The sequence below is a fragment of the Balaenoptera borealis genome (genome assembly GCF_965194805.1).
Source record: "Balaenoptera borealis genome assembly, chromosome: 1".
In the NCBI taxonomy this organism is placed as follows: domain Eukaryota; kingdom Metazoa; phylum Chordata; class Mammalia; order Artiodactyla; family Balaenopteridae; genus Balaenoptera; species Balaenoptera borealis.
This window is the reverse complement of record NC_138860.1, coordinates 106,393,237-106,399,236: the sequence shown is the minus strand read 5'-3', so window position 1 is coordinate 106,399,236 and position 6,000 is coordinate 106,393,237.

Below are 6,000 nucleotides of genomic sequence, written 5' to 3'. Positions count from 1 at the left end.
GTTGAATTTATAACGTAGTGTTGGTAAAGGTATTTTATATATAGAGAGAGAGACAGACAGAGAGGCAGAGAGAGAGAAAGAGACTACAATTTACTTTTTTTTAAAAAGGTGTACAGTTCTATTAGGTTTAACACGTGCATAGATTTATGCAACCACCACTACAATCAGAATACAGAACAGCTCCATCACCCCCCAAATTTCCTTATGTTGTTTCTTTGTAATCAAAATTTCTCTCCACCTCTAAACCCTGACAACTACTAATCCCTCCTACTTGGTCCCTATAATCCCTGGATGTCATATAATGGAATCGTACATTGTATTGATGTACCTATTCAAAAACAACCAGGGCATTTGCAGGTTTGGGCAATTATGAATAATGTTGCTATAGACATTCATATATAGGACTTTGTGTGAACGTAAGTTTTTAATTATCTTGGGTAAATAAATACCTAGGAGCAGGATTACTGGGTCATATAAGTATATATTTAACTTAATAAGAAACTGCAAAGCTGTTTTCCAGAGCAGCTACATGATATTGTATTCCCACCAACAATGTATGATAGTTTCTTGCTTCACATCCTTGTCAGCACTTATTGTCAATTTTTGTTTGTTTGTTTGTTTAGCCATTCTAATAGGTGTGTAATGGTATCTTACTGTGATTCTAATTTACATTTCCCTAATGGCTAATGATGTGGACTATCTATTCCTGTGCTTATTTGTTATCTGTATATCTTCTCTGAGAAAGTATCCTTTCAAATCCTTTGCCCATTTTTTAACTTGGACTTTTTCTTATTGTTGACTTTGGAGAGTTCTTTGTAAATTCTATATGCAAGTCCTTTGTCAGGAGATTTTAAAATATTGTCTAGCAGTCTACAGTTTGTATCTTAATTCTCTTAACAGTGTCTTTTGCAGAAAAAATACTTTGAAGTTTTGATGAAGTCCAATTTATAATTTTTTCTTTTATGGATTGTACTTTTGGTGTCATAACTAAAAACACTTTGCCTAACTCAAGGTCACAGTGATTGATTTCTTTCTATGTTTTCTTTTTGTTTTTTTAATATTTTATTTATTTATTTATTTTGTTGCTCCAGGTCTTAGTTGCAGCCAGCAGCCTCCTTAGTTGCAGCTCTTGGGCTCCTTAGTTGTGGCATGCGAACTCTTAGTTGCAGCATGCATGTGGGATCTAGTTCCCTGACCAGGGATTGAACCCCAAGGCCCCTTCATTGGGAGTGTGGAGTCTTAACCACTGTGCCACCAGGGAAGTCCCCTATTTTTCTTCTAAATGTTTTATAGTTTGGGGGGTTTTTTGAGGTTGAGGTAGAGGTTTATTTTATTTTATTATTTTATTTCATTTCATTTTATTTTATTTCATTTTATTTTGCATTTGGATGTACAATTGTTTTTCCCTACCATTTTCTAAAAAGAGCATCCTTTATCCATTAAATTGACTTTGTACCTTTGTCAAAAAGCAGTTGACTCTATTTGTGTCTATTACTGGACCCTATTCTGTTCCACTGATTATATGGGTACACTTTCACCAATATCACACTGTGTCGATTACTGTAGCTTTATAATGATTCTTAAAATTGGGTAGCGTGCATCCTCTAATTTTGTTCTTCAAATATTCTTTTCTGCACTAATTTCATTCTCCTTTCCTCCTGCCTCTCAAATGCATTAATGTTAGACAATTTGATATCATCCTTCAGTTCCCTGAGGCTCTGTCCAATTTTTTTCCAATATTTTCTCTCTGTGGTTCAGATTGGATAATTTCTATTGATCTTCAAGTTCACAGACAATTTCCTCTTTTCCATTCTGCTATTGAGCTATTGAGTCTTGTTCTGGTAATTCTGACATCTGAGTCATCTCAAACTGGGATATGTTTTTTCCCTTGTGAGTTGCTACAATTTTCTTGCTTTTGTTTTATTTATTTTTTTAACATTGAGTAATATTGCATTATATCCTGGATGTTTTAATTGCTATGTTATGAGACTCTAAGGTCTGTTAAAATCCTCTGGAGAATGTTGAGTTTTTCTTTGTTTTGTTTTAGCAGCTAGTTGTCCCAGTTGGGTTCAGGCCAAATGTCTTAGCCTGCCTTCTTTGGGCCATGGTTCCAATGTAATTTCAGTTTTCAAACTTTTGCAGTATTATTTGGATCTGTTCTATATGTTTCCCCCAGGGGCTAAACGGGCCTGGGTAGTGGTCTTTACCATAGACCAATGTTCAAAGCCTTTGGTCTTCTTTATCAGATTAGTTTCACACATGAGTTCCTGGGGTGATCCTAGAAGTTCACACACGTATATCTATAGGATTAACTTTTTAGTTACTGGGAGAAATAGAATAGAGTATGCTTATGCCATTTAACTAGAGCTGGAACCTATACTTTTAATAATAATTCAAGAAATTTTGCTATGTGGGTGTGACCTATTGAGATATACTTCCACAAGTTGTATGTTAGGTAGGCTGTATTGCTTTAAACATATTTGAAGTAGAATTCTCCTAGCTTAAAAATAATGTCTTTTGTGCTAACAGGCACTTTCATTTTCACAAGTCTTGTTATAAATTTGTCTTTTTACAAATTATGGCAATGCTTAAAGTCACATGAGTAGACATTCTCTCTGCATTATACCATAGACTTGAACTTGTGGTACATAGCAGCAGGCAGAGATTTTAAAGATGCTTATGACAGAGATATGCTTGACTTGATCCTTGCCTTAAGGCCTAGTTCTAATAGCCTTATTTTTGTTTCAAAGGCTACTCAGTTTTATAGTTTACCAATTGGAGACAAAAAGCCTATTCAATTTTGTAATTTACCAACTGAGGTGAAAAGCATTTGCCACTCCCAACCCTGAAAGTTTTTGAACTTCTCTGTTCTCTTTATTCCTTTCCATTTCTGCTTATAAAAAAGTCAATTATTTTTTGAGTGCTTCTCTTTCGTGAAGCATCTTGTCAAATGCAGCCAACATTAACCAACATATACAGTCAACATTTGTTTTCTACTTTCTTCTCCCAGAGCTACAAGCCTACTAAGTTCATCATTTACCTTCCAAGTTATTGTAGGTGACAGTTTTATCAAATATTCCAATGCATAACATAATCATTCTTCCAGCTTATAAAATCAGCTTACTTGAACGCTAAGCCAATTCTACAAAAGGAAGGTTTTTATTAAAACACACCCCATCTCTGGGTATCGATTTCTGTATCAATCAATATATGCCAGGTTTTGTCAAAATTTTAATGACATATAATAACAAAGGTTTATTTCTTGTTCATGCTGAATGTCTGTTGCCGGTTGCTGAGGACTTCACTTTACAGCTCCTCGCTCTATGTAGGCTCATGGAATCATGATCATGAACATTGCCAGACTCAAAGCAGAGAGAAAGAGAGTTCCAGAGGATCACAAAATAGCAATTCAATGCTATGGCCCTTGTTGACACACAATCTGCTTACAACTAATTGGCCATGTCGGGGAGAAAGAAATTTTCCTCTGCCCTTCCAGGTTCTTCTGGCTGGTCTAAGAATTAAAGTTGACATGAGACAGATTAAAAGTAGAAAATCAAACAAAAGTTTAATAACATGTATACATGGGAGAGACCCAGGAAAACTGAGTAACACACCCAAATGGCTGAAATCCTCACCTTAGACATCATGTTCATCTAAAGACAAAAGAGGGTGTTGGGAGTTAGTGGTTTGGGACTTCAAAGAGGAGGAAAGCAATTGCCGTGGAGATGGAGAAGCAAATGTTTGGTAAGCAAACGTTGCTGGATCATGCAGAGACAGTGGGACACAAAGAGAAATTTTAACAAACAGACTTTGCTAGGTTCCTCCCTGTCTACACACCTAGTTCATACTACAGTCCTCTATCTACATTCTTCAGGCAGCTAGGGGGTAAGTCAAAGTTTCTTCCTGAGTCTTTTGGGCCATGATTGGCTTCAACTCGAAATTATCCACATGCCAAAGAGAAATTTTGGGGTGGTAAATTTTGTTCCCCTATGGCCAGAACTAGTCATGTGGTCCCATTCAACCATAAGAGAGTCAGAAAGCGCAACCTACCATGTGTCCTGAAGGTAGAGAGCAGGGAGTATTTGTGAACAGCATAATCCAAGTGCATATGAACTGTACAACCAAATGTACTCTAGGACTATATAGAGGCCAAACTTCACTCAATTGCACCCCCTCATCCACTCTCAGACTTAAGAGGCCCGTGACCAGCTTTAATCGCACAAGTACATACTATGTACCTTTCTCCTAGACTTCCACAAAGGGATCTGTGGTGATTTTGTCAGGTAACTATGCCAGGTAAAAGAGAATCCCCTGACTCTGAGATAAAAGCAATTCCTTGATGCCCAGACCACCAAATTTATCTACCAATCAGAGACTTAAAAGAACATCAGGTTATAACTGACGCTTTGACCAGAATCAACAAGCTCCATGGGGCAGCAATCATCCAGGTTAATTTTCCCAGTTTCTGAATATATAGATAGAGCAAATGGCATCACTTCCATTAAAACACCCCCTGATCCACTCCCCCAGACAAAAGTAAGTCTGTTATAACAGGAAAAGCCAAGCAGAAGCCCCTCCTTGGAAAAGAAGGAAATAAAAAGTAAGTTCCTTTCAAACCTGTCAAATAGCTGTTCTATAGAATGTTAAACTCTACAGATCTATCACGAAGCAAAAGAATCACATGACTATGGAGCTATTGATGATATGGAAGTGACCTCATTCAACTTCTCTTAGAGGTAAATGATGGACAAGCAAATAACCTTTGGCTATTCTTTCCACACAGGTTCTTTGCCCTGAAGAACTAACAAGAACATGCCAGATTCAGCTAATTTGGTAGCTTGAGAGAACAACTGGTTTTTCCTGTTCGTGAGCTATACTTTCAATTCAATAATTTTAAGAACTATAATAGCATAGGAACAAAGTATAAGTGACACCTGGAAACCTGAGGTTTAATTCCCTAAGCACTGAAATTTTTTGTATTTTAACTGTTTTGGTAAGCAATTCTTTAAAAATATAAATCGCCATAGTCCCTGCTCTCTTTCTTTCTTGTTATCTTTTCTTTTCTTCCTATGGAGTCTTAAGCCATTAAAGATCATAAACTATCAGCCTTGACTCTGCCTGAAGATACTGATCTGGGGAATGTCACTTTGTGTGCATAATGCTTGCAGTATCATCTGCACCGCAAATAATTTAATTTAGTCTTAATTTCTCTGGGCCACCCTTGGAAACTACAGTTATTGTGCAATATTATAACGCACTCATGCTTTCAATAGGTTTGCCAGATTTAGAAAATAAAAATATAGGATACCCAGTTAAATTTTGAATTTCTGATAAACAATAAATTCTTTTTAGCTTAAGTATTGTCACTTGCACAACCTAAAAGTTGCAAGTTCAGTTTTATTTGTGGATCTTACTGAGAACTGTAGCCTGGGAGACAGCCTCTTCAGATAGCTCTGGGGAACCGCTCTGAAGAGTTAAGGGAGGAGCCAGGATATATAGGAAGTTTCTGCTGAAAACAAAACAAAACAAAACATGCAGTCTAACATCAAAAGATTACTGCTAATCACAAAAAAACAGACATCTAAAGTTAATGATGTTAGTGCTTTTCTCTCTATGGACCGATGCATTGAAATTATTCCTTAGATATACATCTCAACTATTTAAGGCCAGTATCCAGAAGCCTAGACTGCTTCCTGTCTTTCTCCATCCTGAATTCGCCTCAGGGTGCTAGGGGTGGGGTGCTCTGCATTGGCTGGTGGCTTGATCCTTGTACACCTGGAATGGCAGGCAACATTCCCTTTTCACAGTATACACCACATATTGCATATACTAAACAATTATTCATTGTTTATTTGGAATTCAAGTTAAACTAGGTGTCCTGTATTTTATCTGGCAGCCCTAATCAAGTACCAGTGAGATACATAGTCCTGTTTGGCTCTGGCTGCCCTTAGACTGATACGTTATTCTAATTTGTCTGTCTTTAGGGTGTCAAAATTTTGC